The sequence below is a fragment of the Podarcis tiliguerta genome (genome assembly GCF_965153285.1).
Source record: "Podarcis tiliguerta genome assembly, chromosome: 11".
Lineage (NCBI taxonomy): Eukaryota > Metazoa > Chordata > Lepidosauria > Squamata > Lacertidae > Podarcis > Podarcis tiliguerta.
The window spans coordinates 30,827,600-30,842,849 of NC_139544.1; the positions used below are offsets into that span (position 1 = coordinate 30,827,600).

Consider the following 15,250-nt stretch of genomic DNA (forward strand, 5'->3'; position numbering starts at 1 on the left):
TTGCCCTGCCCTCACATGAAGTCTTGGTTTTGCAATTTTGGGAGAGGGGAGACTGCCCACTGGGGAATTCGCAGGATGGCGAGGCCCCCTATATTTAGAGGCCCTAGACCCTAGGCTTCAGCCTACTTAGCCTATACATAAATCTGGCACTGACTCCCTCCCTCCTTTTTTTTTTTTTGGTACTTATCTGCAGGGCTCTTTAAGGATCTTTGATGTTGCTCCTTGGAGAATGGTGATTTGAAAAAAACAACAGTCCAATCTTTTAGGAAATGAATGTATAATGAATTGGGGGGGGGGGGAATGCTGAAAATAACTTTTCCTAAGAAACCAGAAGCTTTTCTTTTAGGAATTCTAAGTGCGGAGATCCCGAAGAATCAGATGATACTATTTATTTATGCAACCACGGCTGCCTGGATTCTATCCCAGAGATGGAAAGAAGGCACGATTCTGACCAAGGAAGATCGGCAGACAAAATTGATAAACTACGCTGAAATGGCAAAACTTACAGGAAGAATTAGAAACCAGGAAGAGGCAGATTTTAATAAAGAATGGGGAAATGTCATAATTTATTTGAAAAATTATTGTAAACAATTACATTCATTGGTAGATTTGACAGAAAACTTGCAGTAAAAATTTGAACTATGGATTGGCAAAGGATTTATAACAATAGAGTTACGAAAGAGATGCAGAGGGGAAATCATTATATGAAGATCCACAAAGGGGGAGGGAAATCAAAGGGGATTTCATGTATGTAAAATTGAAAATGCAAAAGTAAATTATAAAAAATTAAAAATATATATTTAAAGCATCAATTGCATCCTTTCAGAGAACATGTGGAAGAAAATAATAATAATAATAATAATAATAATAATAATAATAATACCCTGCCCATCTGGCTGGGTTTCCCCAGCCACTCTGGGTGGCTTACAACTCACAAGGCATTTGCTTTGCATGTAAAATGTTCCACATCCGACCCCAGGAACCTCCAGATTGGGCTGAGAATGTCCCTTGAAACCCTGGACAAGGGTAGGTTTGACTTGCTGTAAGGCAGCTTCTTAGGTCCCTCTCGTTGAAAACTAGCAACGCAAGAAGAAAGGGTCTAGCCAGCTCTCTGTCTACTCCTCTTGTTTGTTTTTTTACCTGTATGAAGTGGTTAGGGTTTGGGGATACAGATGGGATCTCCCATTTGATGTGGTACCATCAATTTTAGCACCCCATTATGCTCCACAAGCAGGACCTGCAAACAAATGTTGCGCTGTAGCCTTCCTCTCTAAGGGAAGTGTGCCTGTCTAGGATGCCAGCCAGCCATTCCAACCTACCCTTGCCCACCACCACATCCTGTCCTCTTCATCTTCCAAGCAGCCTACATTCTGTGGCCAGAATGTTTATTCCTCATTTAGGCTAAGCTAGGGTTAACAGAGGGCCCACGTCTCTTTTCCTCTGTCCTCCTTCCTCTTTCCTTCTTTTACTTTCACATTCTCTCATTTCCTTAGACTGCTGAAATTAATCTATCCCCCATCATTTCTTTATTTTTTAAACATTTTGATGCTAATGTATGTCTTTGTCTTGTTGGTTTTTGCTACGCTGCTCCATTATTTGTTACTGCCACTCCATTATGGTTGGGGGGACATCCATTTATTCATAGAAGCTAGCACTTTTCTAAAGAAGGTGTCATTAGAGACTCAAAGTAAACTGTCTGTATTTATTGCTCATCATTCTACTAGCTGGATTCTTCTTTAGCCTCAAAGTCCTAGGGTCCAATTATCCTGTCACTTACATGCTTGCGAACCTAAACCTTTGAAATGGCACCAAGTCCGTACTTTGATTCATTCATGTCATTGCCTTTTAAAATATGTACCGTGTATTTCTAAATGGGGGCACACTTGATTCATTAGTCATATTCTTTTTGATGATTGTTTGTATTTCCGTTGCATTTAGATGCCTTAATCCAGATGAAAGGCTTATTCTGCTCAGTACAATGAGCATATACATAACAGAACACTTACACTAGTATGATCCTACTCCCAAATGAAGCAGGAGAAGATTTGAAGATTACAAGGCAGTTCGCTGAACACTTAAAACACTTACAACAGTGTGGCCTAATTGCTCCTGCAAACTATGTACTCCAGATACGCTGAAGTACCAGTGATTACAGTATGACAATGATAGGGTATGTGGCTTGAGGGTTGGGCCTTTGTGAATCCTGACCTGGAAAACTCAAATCCTTTAAAAATGATGGTATAAATGAGGGGTGTGAGTGGTCTGTGTTGTGTATGAATTGCATTTAGGTGAATGCTTTGTGTATGAGGGTGGGTCAAAGGGTTGTTTGCATGGGCTGACTTTGGGTGTGGGACTAGACAGTGTAACAGCTATGCATGCCTGAAATGCAGATTCGGGAAAGTGCTGGAAGTGAGTTTATACGTGAGACAGAATGGATATAGACAAGGTATTACAAAGAACTTCACCCTCCAAAAATACACAAGTAAATCCCACACCCACCGTTTTTATGTGAATTCTGCATAATCTAATCTAAATTTCATGAGAGTATTTGTGCCTTTAATATATAATGCTGCAGATACAGACTTGGGGTGTCATATTATACCCACTTACCTGGGGGTAAGCCTCACTGAACACAGTGGGGTTACATCTGAGTAAATATACTGTATATAGGTCTACACTGTAAATCAGTTAAACTCAGTTTAACTAAATTTCAATGGGAAATTTCAATCAGACACGACCCAACTCAAATCCTGTTGAACTAATTGCAATGAATTCAGTCTGAATCTAACCCAGAATTGTCAGTGGCCTATACTAATATTGGTCTTGCTTGCAGGGCTGCCGAAACAATTACTAAAATAATGACTGGGATCCAGACTTCACTTGCACCAAAAGAAGGGAGAGACAGGTGACACTAACTGATTCCCATTCCCCCTGCAGCACTTTCTCCTCTATAAAAATATTCTCCAGAGGGTTGGGAAATAATCCAGAACAGTCTGGACTGCCCAGAGGGGGAGGAATCACTAGAAGTCACTTTCCAATTTTCATCAGGAGGGCTCCTCCACTGAATGAAAAGCCATTTGTGGAGGCCAAAGGATGGATGCAAGCCAATGTATCTGAAGAACTTTTTCAGATAAAATATATTAAAATATTCATTGTTGTGATTATCAGAATAGCTAGTGTCATAGTTGTCATAGTCTATCCACTTACATCACCTTAATTCCTCTGTATGATCATTTCATGGGTTTGGAGTTGTAGCTCTTTGGTGTGCCTGTTTCTTAATGGTGCTCCGTATGAATGACACACTTTATCCCCATGGTCCCTGCCAGGCCCAGATGAACTTTGGAACCCGTACTGAAATTTTTCAAGTGACAATGTTGATTCTCTGCAATGATAGCTGCAGCTTAGTGCATCTTGCTACATATTTGCTTTTCTGTTCATATTTTCTTGTTTATTTAGTCATTTACTTCACTTCCTCCATTCTGCCTTCTCTCTCGCACTACGTTTGTTTACATTTCCATTACAAGGCTCCCCTGCCTCTTCAGCTCCTGCTTGTTTTTGAAATCACATCTTTCTACATCTCTGTGCTCTGCTAATATTTATTTCTAGACCACACCATCTCCTTTTATAATATTTTATAATATAATTTATTATTATTATTATTATTATCACATACAAATAGGCTTGGGCTGTCTCTAGCATCATGCCTCTTATAGCTGCATGGTTTCTCCACACATTTACTGCTTTGGCCATTATAACCATCACATCAGCAATATGATGCAATTCTCACTGTACTGTATTTATTATGACCCTTCCCTCTTTTAGCATTTCTGTGTTTGTGTTGCACAGCCTGCTGCGATATTAATTACTGTACTTGGACCAGTTTTCAATGGACTGTTTGCCACACACACAAGTATTGGCTCTAAAAGGACATTCCAGTACATTGCCATCTGGATCCTAGATATTTGTGTAGCTGCTGTGTTTAGCAGAGGGTGGCATGTGTAGACATAGCTACAAATTTCAGTGTCCAAGTCAACTCTGGTATGTCTCAGTTAGTACAAATCATATAAGGTGGTTTCAGAGAAGCTGGAACTGCAATGTTCTAAAGACCTGTGGGATAGAAAGAATAGTGCTCTCTACCTAGTCCCTAGCATATTACCTCTGCACATAAAATTAAGGCGGGGTCAGCAACCTTTTTCAGCTGTGGGCTGGTCCACTGTCTCTCAGACCATGTGGTGGGCTGGACTATATTTTTGGGGGGGAAATGAACGAATTTCTATGCCCCACAAATAACCCATCCTTTCACGGAACAGACAGGGCAAAGCACAATATCTAAGTGCACACCATCACAGTGTGACCTTATTACCCTTGACAGCTTCGCCCTTGTCCTTTTAATTATCCCAGTGCCTTGAAATGTTTTATATTGTGATAACAATAAAGGTATTTGATTTGATTTGCCCCAATGAATTAGCCTCCACTGCCCCTAATGAAGCAGGGCTGGTGTGCCACATTTTGAAGCAACACACATACCTACCATCTGAAATGGGCCCTCTCAAAGACCAGGATAAGTCTAATATTACTGAAGTGCACCACTGGATCCAGAGCCCATTTGCACAAAGATATCCTCTTTCCATCTTCAGAAATGCCCCTGCCCTGTTATAGAAAAGAATGATGCGGCTTCTCTCCCATTGGGTTGGGCCCTTTCAATTCATAGCCAGAGTGATTAAGATTGATCGCTAACTCTTGTGTTTTCTTACTGAAGTCAGCAGATCATCATGGATGCCCCCATTCAAGTGAATCACACCCTTAAGTGCTTTTGAAAATGTCATCCGCTCACTGTAAATGCAATTGCTGTGCCAATGTTCTTTTATAGAGCCTATTTCCAACCAGGGGCTGTGCTGTATTTTAAAAATGTGGTTGGCCAACCTAGGAACTTTACAGTATCCTGCATTTCTCATTATACTTCACCACCACCTGACTCCCAAATCTGAGAACATATCCACATACATTAGCAAGGGAGCATCCTTAAATAAGCATTGTTGCTGTACAGTTAACCGCCGTTATTTGCTGTTCTGGGTGAAAACAAAAGATTCTGGCATTATTTTTCATATAGCACCATGTGTAAAAATGAAAGCACATGCTGACTTTGTAACAGCAACAATTGAAATAAATAGTATGAGAAAATGAGTGTTGACAGGAGAGCATCTTGTTCTTGTTAAATATAACACAGTAAACCACTTTGGCAAAATATTTCTCTGTCTCTCTCTCGTTTGGTGGGCCTCCAATTTGCTTCCTGAAAAGTTTAGTTAAGAGAGTGAATGCAGCTGAGAAATAGTGGCTGTTTTGTGCGTAATGTCATTGGCAGTAGCTCATTTTCAACATTGCACTTACATTTCCAAATATTCTGGGCTGGTATTATGAACCTCAATGTGTTATGTAGCTTGATCATTGTGGTCCATGCCAGCAAAAGATCAAGATTCACCTGCTGCAAGCCAACATGGAGCCCAGCATGCTTGAGCCCCATGGATTAAATGGGGTTTAAATGCACATTATAGTGCACTGTGTTGTGGCCATTAAGTTGCTAGATCTTAAGACTTCAGCAAAGCTATACATTTCATTCCCTCCAATAACTGGTGTGGTTCAGATTCAAGTTTTAAAATCACATTACCTTCATTTCTTCATGACAAAAAAGTCCACCATGGACTAAGTGTCATGGCATAACAATGATTCCTAGAGGTCAACCCTATAAAAGTATAGATAGCTGTCTTCCTTCTTCTTCTTCTTCTTCTTCCTCTTCTTCTTCTTCTTCTTCTTCTTCTTCTTCTTCTTCTTCTTCTTGTATTGGAACCCAAAACATTGCACATATGGAGACAAAGCTTCTCTTGATTTTATACACACTAAAGCAGGAGTAGCCAGTGTGGTTCCCTCCATACATATGTTATTGGGTTGCAGCTCCCATTAGCCCCAGCCAGCATGGTCAATGTCAATGAGAGTGGCAGCCCAAAAATATCTAGGGAGCACCACATTGGCTACACCTGCATATATCAACTTGATGGGGGAGTCTGTGTCTTTCAACATAAGTTTTCCGGGAACTATAAAAGACTAGTTGTGCTTGTGGAGGAAGGTGTTATTACAGCTCTAACCTATAATCTTACAGGCACCTAGATTATGAATGGCCGCTTACCATCTTGTCGGTGAGCAGCGGTTGTGACTTGATGTGATGTTCTACTTGGTTGATTGGAATCCACGTTTTTCCTGTCCTAACGGTCTTGTAGATGAGGTTATAGATTGGCCTGATCGACACAGAACAGAGTCCCAAACTTCTGCTAGTATTTTTTCTTAAACACTATTCCCAGGTTACACAGCTAAGGACAATAGCCTGAATGAGGAATGTGGACACTGCTTTATCACAAAGTTCACGACTTAATAATGAAAGGAGATTGCTGGGAATTTCAGGAAATCCTAAAAGACAGGACTGAATGTAATCTAGTTCCCTCCCCCTAATCCAAAGCAGGCTATTCCATGAATTAACAACGCACATGCACACCACACATTAACCACACTGCAGGCTAACTCACACACATCCCCCAGTCTATAGTCTAGAATAGGAAATGATCCCTCAGACAAAAGGTGCGGCTATGATTTAAAAGAATAATACTGTATAGTAAAACAATGAAGTAATGATACAGTTTAGTCAACAGCTTTGTGCATTTTCACTTAAATGTGGATGAAATGTTATCGGAGCAACATTAATAGCAGCTCAGCAGATAGGATGGGAGTTGGGTAATCCTTAGCAATAAAAGGAAATGAGGGCAACCCAACAGCTAATTGAAATTTAATTTAATTCTTTGATTTATTTGCTTTGTCACTGGTGGGTCATCGATACAGCATGACTTATGATATTTTTGTAGGCATCCCCATAAGTTAGCAGGTCAGCTTACTGTCATTCTGAGCTAATGGGAAGAATAATTCCACAATTCCCTGTGGCACCACATTTAGCAAAATGAATCACATACTGCTTCTTCCCCCTCCCCCCTCTAAATTGTAGTTCATCAAGTGATTTATTTATGGAGCAATGTATAGTGAGTAAACAAATGCATTCACATTATTATCCCAGCGACCTTCAAATGTATTTAAAGCATGCGTATAAACATCTACCTTTTCCCTTTTCCCTTTTTTAATATTTATTTAAGGAAGGAGACAGAGAGAATCAATGTCTTCCTTGTATGTTTAAGAAAACTGACAATAGTTCTGGAAAATAAAAGGGAGCTGTATTGCTGGGTGTTTAGCAAGAAGTGATTTACATACTGGAGAAGATCTTTCATGAATTACATGGACAAAGGAGAAGAGGGGAGGGGGGAGGGGGAGCTTGCAATGGCTCTATACCACTGTGCATGTTGATGAATCCCTGGCACATGTTAATTAATGCCCTATTGTGCTTGGCAGCTTACCAAGGACTGTGACTGCAGACAGAATGATCCTTTCGACTAACGGAGGCTTAGTACATATATTGAAAAGGAAGGGGGGGAGAGATTTGTATTTATACAAGCTGTGAATTTTCCTTAGGAATAAGCCTTTTTGCTTTTAGTGCAATTAACGGCGACGAGCTGCCATCTATCACAATATTTTAACATTACTAAAATAAAACCCTACAAAGCGTGCTCAAAATCAGTACCAGACCATGAGTGGGAAACGGTCAGCAAACATGTTCTGCCTTACACGCACGTCTAGATGCAGATACGTCCACAAAGGAATGGCTATCTGGCGCAAAGTGATTCAGCAATGGGGCATCTGATGTTGCAAAGTAACGATTCCAGGATATTTGTTCAGATTATAAGCAGATGCATTTAATTCTGTAGGATCATCACCTTATGTTTTCTCTTTCTTTCTTTCTTTCTTTCTTCCTTTCTTCCTTTCTTTCTCCTTGTAAATATCAGGGGGAGATTATGATAGAAAAGCTCTCTGAATAAAATTAATCATTGGGGAAGAAGATACACTGCAATTTTATTTAAATCACATATTAGTAAATTTTAGAAAGGGTGAATTTGAAATTATTATTAGGAGCCGAATTCTAACCCTGGGAATTATTTTTACGCAGTGTGGAATACAAATACACTTCCCAGACAACGAATTCAAGCAAAACATTGGGGCGGGGAGGGGGATATATTGACTACACAGTGAACTGCCAACTAATGAGCCACATGTCCATAATAAGATGCTGGCATCACTATATGGACAATACAAAATCAACATATTTTGAGAACTTTGCAAATAGTTGCAGGATAATGTGAGCAGAAGGGGGGGGGGACAGTAAAGAGGAAAAAAGACCATCCATTCCATTGATTACTATGTTATGTCAAAGGACATTCATTTAAGGAAAATTTAGTGCCACTAACTGCTGTAACTGTAAGAGGTTATGCATTTGGAAACAGTATAACTATTATCAATTGTGCACCTAGTCCACCAAGGTGATATAATACAGTATATCATTTTATTTCTCTCAGCTCTTCAGACAAAAATATGTGTGGCAAAAAAAATGCTTGAAAAGGAAACATTATCTGGAGCAATCATAGTTTTTAGCCCATTTCAAAGATGTTCTAAACTGAAACCAATTAATGCCCATATTGTCACATTATATTTTGTCTTACCCAGGAACTATTTGTGGACAAACAGCAATGAGGAGAATGGAATGCAAAATGAATATTACTCCCTAATCTTCAATGCATTGCTTTTATAGTGCAAGCATGACTTCCCCATTTGTCCCCCAAGAAGGACACCCCCCCCCACACACCCATATGGACACATTTGCACTGAGCGCTCCACAAGGAGGGAACTGTAGCACTGTGACTGTACACCAGGTTTTTGTACTAAAGATGCTAAATTCAATCCCAGGCACCCTCAGTTTATGACACAGACAGGAGGACTAGGGAAGATTAAAAGGTTTAAGCAAGCCAGAAGAACCAGTGATCTCAGATGGTGCTGTACGTGTGTGTTTGTGCACTAATCAAAAAGAAATGGGGACATGTATACAAAGGGCTTGCCTTATAAACATGACCATTTACTTAAAAATCAGCTTTGTAGATTTCAGTGCAAGCTTTTCCCAAGTGTGCCCACTTCAACAAGTTGTGACACCAGCATAGGAGTTTGCAATCAGAGCAAGGTTTACTTATCTATTTGTTGCACTTCTTAACCACCTTTCACAAATGAATCTCCGTGTGGTTTACAAACAAGTCAATGAAATACAGATTAAAAATATAATCTATCAATGAAATAGCAATCTAAACTTCAGAACAAGAGAAAGTAGCAGCAAATAGAGATTTAACTATATATAGATACAGCAGCAGACATATTACTCCCCCAGTTGCAGAACCTTGGAGAGTGCAATCAGCACCACCAACAGCCTTGTTGAAGAAGTCTGTTTTGACTTGACACCAGAGGACCACCAATGTACAGACCAGCTGAGCTTCTAGGCAGGGTGAATTTCATTCTGGGGGCACCACTTCTGAGAAGGAACCCAATCCCATGTTAGTGTACTGTGAACCATCCTCACCAACAGAGCAACAAGAAGGGTCTCTTCTGCCCATCTTAGGGCCTATGTTAGTTGGTAAAGCAAAAGACACGCCAATGGATAATGAGATCCCAAGTTGTTGAGTGCTTTGTCTGCCAACATTAACATCTTAATTGTGGTCTGGTGACGCATAAAATATCCAGTGCAGACCGCGCAAAATAGGTGTACCATGATTTTTCACAGATAATTCAGACAGAATCCTAGCAGTAGCATTCTGCACTAACTGAAGTTTCCAGATGGTCTTCAAGACATTACACTAATTAAGATATTAAGATACCATAACATGCAACTATACTTTCTCTCTCTCTCTTGGAATAACTGTAGCTGGTAAACTAGGCAGAGCTGCTCAAAGGCTCTCCTAGCCACCTAAGCCGCTTTGCTTCCACTGACAATGATAAATAAAGGAAGACCACTAGGTTTTGAACCTGCTCCTTAAGGGGGGAGTTAGGCCCCATCTAGAACAGGCCATTGACCCCAAAACTTCAAAAACTGTCAGGATTCAGCTTCATCCAGTCCGTTACTATCTCGAAGCACTGCCACAGCCTCATCTGTTTCAGAGGGCCAGGTTGGGTGTTGTCTGCTTACTGGTGACACTATGCCCCAAATACCCAGGTGAAGATGCCTGATGGCTTCATATGTCTGTAGGAACAGCATGGGAGGCAGAATAGTGACATGTCTCCTAGTTGTGTTGCAGGGTCACAATACCAATATCAGATTCTGTAAGTGGTGCTGGTGGTGGAGTAGAACCATACCTCCAACTCCCAACCTGTAGAGCTTCTCCATATCTCCTGTGATACAAGTAATCAGTGAGAGGAACCAAAACCATTTCAGTGCCATAATGAAACCTGCAGCTGGAATGTGGCAAAAACTTGCAAAAAGGAGAGAGAGGAAAGAATCTGTTCTGGCTGCAGCTTTTCCTAGAGTTGGGAAGAGAAGAGAAATAGGTGTTGGCCCAAGTGTTGAAGCCATATTGCTACACCAGCATCCTCCTGCCATCCTGTTTGCTTAGTTGCTGTCCTTCCATCCACAGAGAGCTTGGACTGAGGAAGGGAGACCCTCACATGCATTGGAAATTGCTCAACCAACTGAGTGTGGAAAAACTTACAATTCCACCAAAGTGCTTAAATCAATAAATCATATGGATTAATCAGTTAAAGCTTGCTGCCCTTGTTTAAATGCCCAGTTTGGGATTATAGTGCAAATGCCCCTTAAAGTGAGCCTTTGAGGTCTAATAGAGAGGTGTCTCTGGGGCAGCTTTTTCAGCCCTTCCCCAGAAGTGTCTCTCTCTCTGTGTCTCTCAGCAATCCTTCTCCAGTGATGAAACTGGAAAATATAATTTGTCATCCACTGTTGGTAAATTTGGCCTGGAGCTCCTCCAGTCCCATCACTGCTGTTACTAGAGATGAGTAAAGCCTTTGAATTTCGGTGGTAGATTTCACTTTTGAGGAATTATGAATTATTGAGCAGCACTCAATTTTTAATGTTTTGCTCTCAATTTCCTACAAATTATGAAGGGGTAGATTGTATTGTGAACCTAATCATTCCCTCCCTCCTCCTCCTCATTGGCTTAAAACACAAATGATTAGAAGCACAGTAATCCGAAGAACAGTAATGAGAAATACTAACTCTTGGTACAGTGGATGAGTAGAAATCTTACAATCAAAAGGCACGGAAGAGGGTTGTGTGGATTAAGGAGCTGCCTCACTCATTCATTGTTCTCTCCTGCCTGATGTCAGTGCTGAATACTACAAAAATCAGCAAGCGCATGTTAGTTTGGTTTGAAATTTAGGACTCATCAGGGCACAATGGATCTGGCATGAACAATAATGGGTCTTGTGGCACCATAAGGACTTTAATATAAAGCTTAAGAAGAACCTGCTGGATCAGGCCAATGACCTGTCTAGTCCGACATCCTCTTCTCACAGTGGTCATTCAGATATCTGTGGGAAACCTGAAAGCAGAATTGAAGCATGAGAACACTCTCCCCTCCTGCAGCTGGTATTCAGAATCATACTGCCTCTGGTTTTTGTGGACTAGAGTTCACTTCCTCAGATCAATCATTTTGTCATATGAAGCAGAAGTCCATTCTTCTATGATAAAGTGGAGCACCATCCATGGAAGCAGGTGCCACAATAAATGCACTAGTCTTTAAGAAGCCGCAAGATCCCTTACGGTTTTGGCTACAACAGGTTACCCTGGCTACCCCCTCTGGATATCTGGTGTAAGGGATGTTTGCATCTGTGCATTTTTAAAACTCTGATTGTGGATTCTGAAACCTGCTTGACCAAAACAGATGTTCTCCCTGATGACTTCAGCTTTATAACCCTTCCATTGGTCACATCAATGCAGAAACTCACATGCCATTGATTTTGAATATAGACCACATCTGCACTACACATTTAAATGGTAATGATAAAGTCATAAAGGTAAAGGTACCCCTGACCAGTCGTGGATGACTCTGGGGTTGCGTGCTCATCTCGCTTTATAGGCCAAGGGCGCCAGCGTTTGTCCGCAGACAGCTTCCAGGTCATGTAGCCAGCATGACTAAGCCACTTCTGGTAAACCAGAGCAGTGCATGGAAACACAATTTACCTGCCCACTGGAGTGGTACCTATTTATCTACTTGCACTTTGACATGCTTTCGAACTGCTAGGTTGGCAGGAGCTGGGACCGAACAATGGGAGCTCACCCCGTCGCGGGGATTCAAACCGCCGACCTTCTGATCAACAAGCCCTAGGCTCTGTGGTTTAGACCACAGCACCACCTGCGTCCCTTTATGATACAGTCATAGCTTCCCCCAAATAATCTTGAATGTGGCTTTTCATCTCAGTGATCAAATTGGTACAGGGAATGAAAACAACTACTTATCTGGGTAAGATTCACTATATTTTTTCTTTCCCACTCTGGTGATAATATGCACAATAGTTTGATCCCAGGGGGTTCCCACAAGCACTGGGAAACTTTCAGGCAGTGGATACAGGTTTGCAATGCACTGCAGCCACATCCATTTGTAAGAGTTGGATTTTGCAGCGAAGTAAGCGCAGAATATTTATGGCGTGCAATTTGTGTACAAGAAATGAGCAGGGGGGAATGTCTCCTGAAACGGTGCAAAAACTGGAACTGCAAAGCTGTAGAAAGAGATAACAGAGGGAAATTAAGTGGATTAAGACTTGTTCCCTGCAATAACTCTGAAGGATTCTGGCTCTTGTCCATGTGGTAAGTTACACATAAAATCAACGCAGCAAAGCTCAGGAAAGTGTTGTAATGCAAAGAAATGTGAAAAACAGAGTGACTCATTTTATCCTCACTTGATGGTTTGTCTGGGTGAATTGTCTTGGAGACTTCAGTTCTTTCATTGATGGGAAAACCACTTCCTGGGTCATCTTGTGGGTTTTTCACACTTTTACTTACCTGTCCATCATTCATGAATCCATTCTCCCATTTTGGAGGAGAAATATCATGTAGGATCATAGAAAAATGATCTCTTGCTATGAGCATGGCAACAGTGAGAAATCTCCATTCCATATTACTTAACGTTTGTATATCTTATATCTGGATAGCTCAGTTGGTTAGACCATGGTGCTGATAACGCCAAGGTTGCAGGTTTGATCCCTGTATGGACCAGCTGCATATTCCTGCATTGCAGGGGGTTGGACTAGATGATCCTCAGGGTCCCTTCCAACTCTACAGTTCTATGATTCTATGATTCTATGATCTTTCAGAATAGATCATATCACCTGTTATACATTACTTGAGTGGCCCATATACAACATGCTTTTTGCATGCATTTCAGAGTTAAGTTTCTTTTTTTTGGGGGGGGGTCCCTCCCATATTTTACTACAGAACTTTCACTGATAGTCAATTAAGTTTTCCTCAGAGCAGACCCACTAAAATTGACTAAATTAGTTCCATTAGCTCCAAAAGGTCTACTCAAAGTAAACCTTAGGCTTCCATGTGCACAATACATTTAAAGCAGTATCATACCAGTTTTAGTCGCCATGATGTCTCCTAAAAATTATGGGAACTGTAGTTTGCTAATGGTGCTGAAAGTTGTTATTCTGCCTCCAAGAGCTCTAATTCCCAGAGTTCACCAGGAAGAGGAATTGGCAAGCATTGCTCTGTGAGGGGAATAATTGTCTCCTAACAATTCTCAGCATCCTTAACAGACAACAGTTCCCAGGATTCTTTGGGGGAAGTCATAACTGTTTAAAGTGGTATGGTACTGCTTTTAATGTATAGTGTAAATGGAGCTTTCATTGAATGCCACACTTAACCCTTAATAGTTATGTTTAGTTATGATTTGCCCCTGAAATTGTGTGATGCTGTGTCTGATCCCTGATGACATTGGAGAGTCATTGCCAGTCAATATCACCGATTTTGAGCCAGAGGGAACAACACACTGACTCAGTACAAGTCATTTTTCTTTATTTACTTTTATTCCTTTTCATAGCAACACTTTTGGCAAGCAGTTGTCACATTTTTCTTCCTGTTGTCTGCTTGTGCTAAACTATAACATGGACAGTAAGATGTTATTTTTCATTGATTCCATTCCATTTGTCAAAAATGTTAAAGATTTAGGAATCCTGCTTTGGATTATAGAGTTTGAAGAAACTTAGTGCAGTGGACTAGATGATGTACAATTCCGTGTTTCACCAATGCAAACAGCTGTAGTATGTATGAGAAACCCTTTTCACATGATCATTGGGGTGAGGACACAATAGTGTGACTTTATGTGGAGATAAAGCAATAAGAAAACTTCCAAACTATTTGGCCTGTGAAATGTATTAACAATTTAGGAAGCAGAAACCTGGTGTTAGAGAACTGGTGGCTGAAAGAACCTTAAAGACTGACCATTTTATCACAGCCCTTTTCTTCTCTTTTTTGGAAACACTTGACTAAAAGATAATGCCAGCCTTTGAATTTTTAAAGGTCCCTCTCATTTTGATTCTGCTTAAGTTGCATTTATAGCCTGGTAGCTGAACATGAACAGGCACAAAAGAGCTAAGCACATTTAAATCTACTGATTTCAAAAGGTGCACACCTGTGTGCCTTTTTTAGTTTTTATATAGTGGGAAAACAGGTATCATGGTCAGGGCCGCACCTATCATTAGGCAGACTGAGGCTACTGCCTTAGACAGAAGATGATTAGGGCTGAAGAGCAGTGGGGGAGTGTTGGTGGGCTGGTTTGTGTGTGTCATGCGGCCTGCTCTGTACCTCGCAAGGAGGGTTGCTGCCTTCAAGTACTTTGGAGGATGCTGTCCTGTTGTCAGTGCTGAAGTCAGATTCAGCTGGCAGGCCACTCAGCTTTTTCACATGAAATAGAGAGGGCATCATTTTGACCCTTCCTTCAGGCAGCAGAATGTCTTTGGCCAGTCCAGACCAAACAGCTTTCGGGGGAGTCAGGTGGAGAAGCAGAAAGGGTTCCTCTATGTTTAATAGCTGTATAGCATTTTCTGCATAAAAATTCCCCTTCCCCATAGGTAAAGGTAAAGGGACCCCTGACCATTAGGTCCAGACGTGACCGACTCTGGGGTTGCAGTGCTCATCTCACTTTATTGGCCGAGGGAGCCGGCGTACAGCTTCTGGGTCATGTGGCCAGCATGACTAAGCTGCTTCTGGCGAACCAGAGCAGCGCACGGAACCGCCGTTTACCTTCCCACCGGAGCGGTACCTATTTATCTACTT

At 41.1% G+C, this 15,250-nt stretch overlaps 2 long non-coding RNA genes across 2 annotated transcripts in view; both read right to left on the reverse strand.

The window, feature by feature from the left end:
• LOC310660128 overlaps window positions 1-15,250 on the reverse strand; it is an 81,926-nt gene that overhangs the window by 24,393 nt on the left and 42,283 nt on the right. The window lies entirely within an intron of this gene.
• Window positions 10,431-15,250, reverse strand: part of LOC310660179 — a 44,742-nt gene continuing 39,922 nt past the window's right edge. The window contains exons 2-3 of the long non-coding RNA XR_014503277.1: window positions 11,192-11,310; window positions 10,431-10,482 (exon numbers count right to left, since the gene is read on the reverse strand). This is a non-coding gene — a long non-coding RNA (uncharacterized lncRNA). The remainder of the gene's footprint in view (window positions 10,483-11,191; window positions 11,311-15,250) is intronic.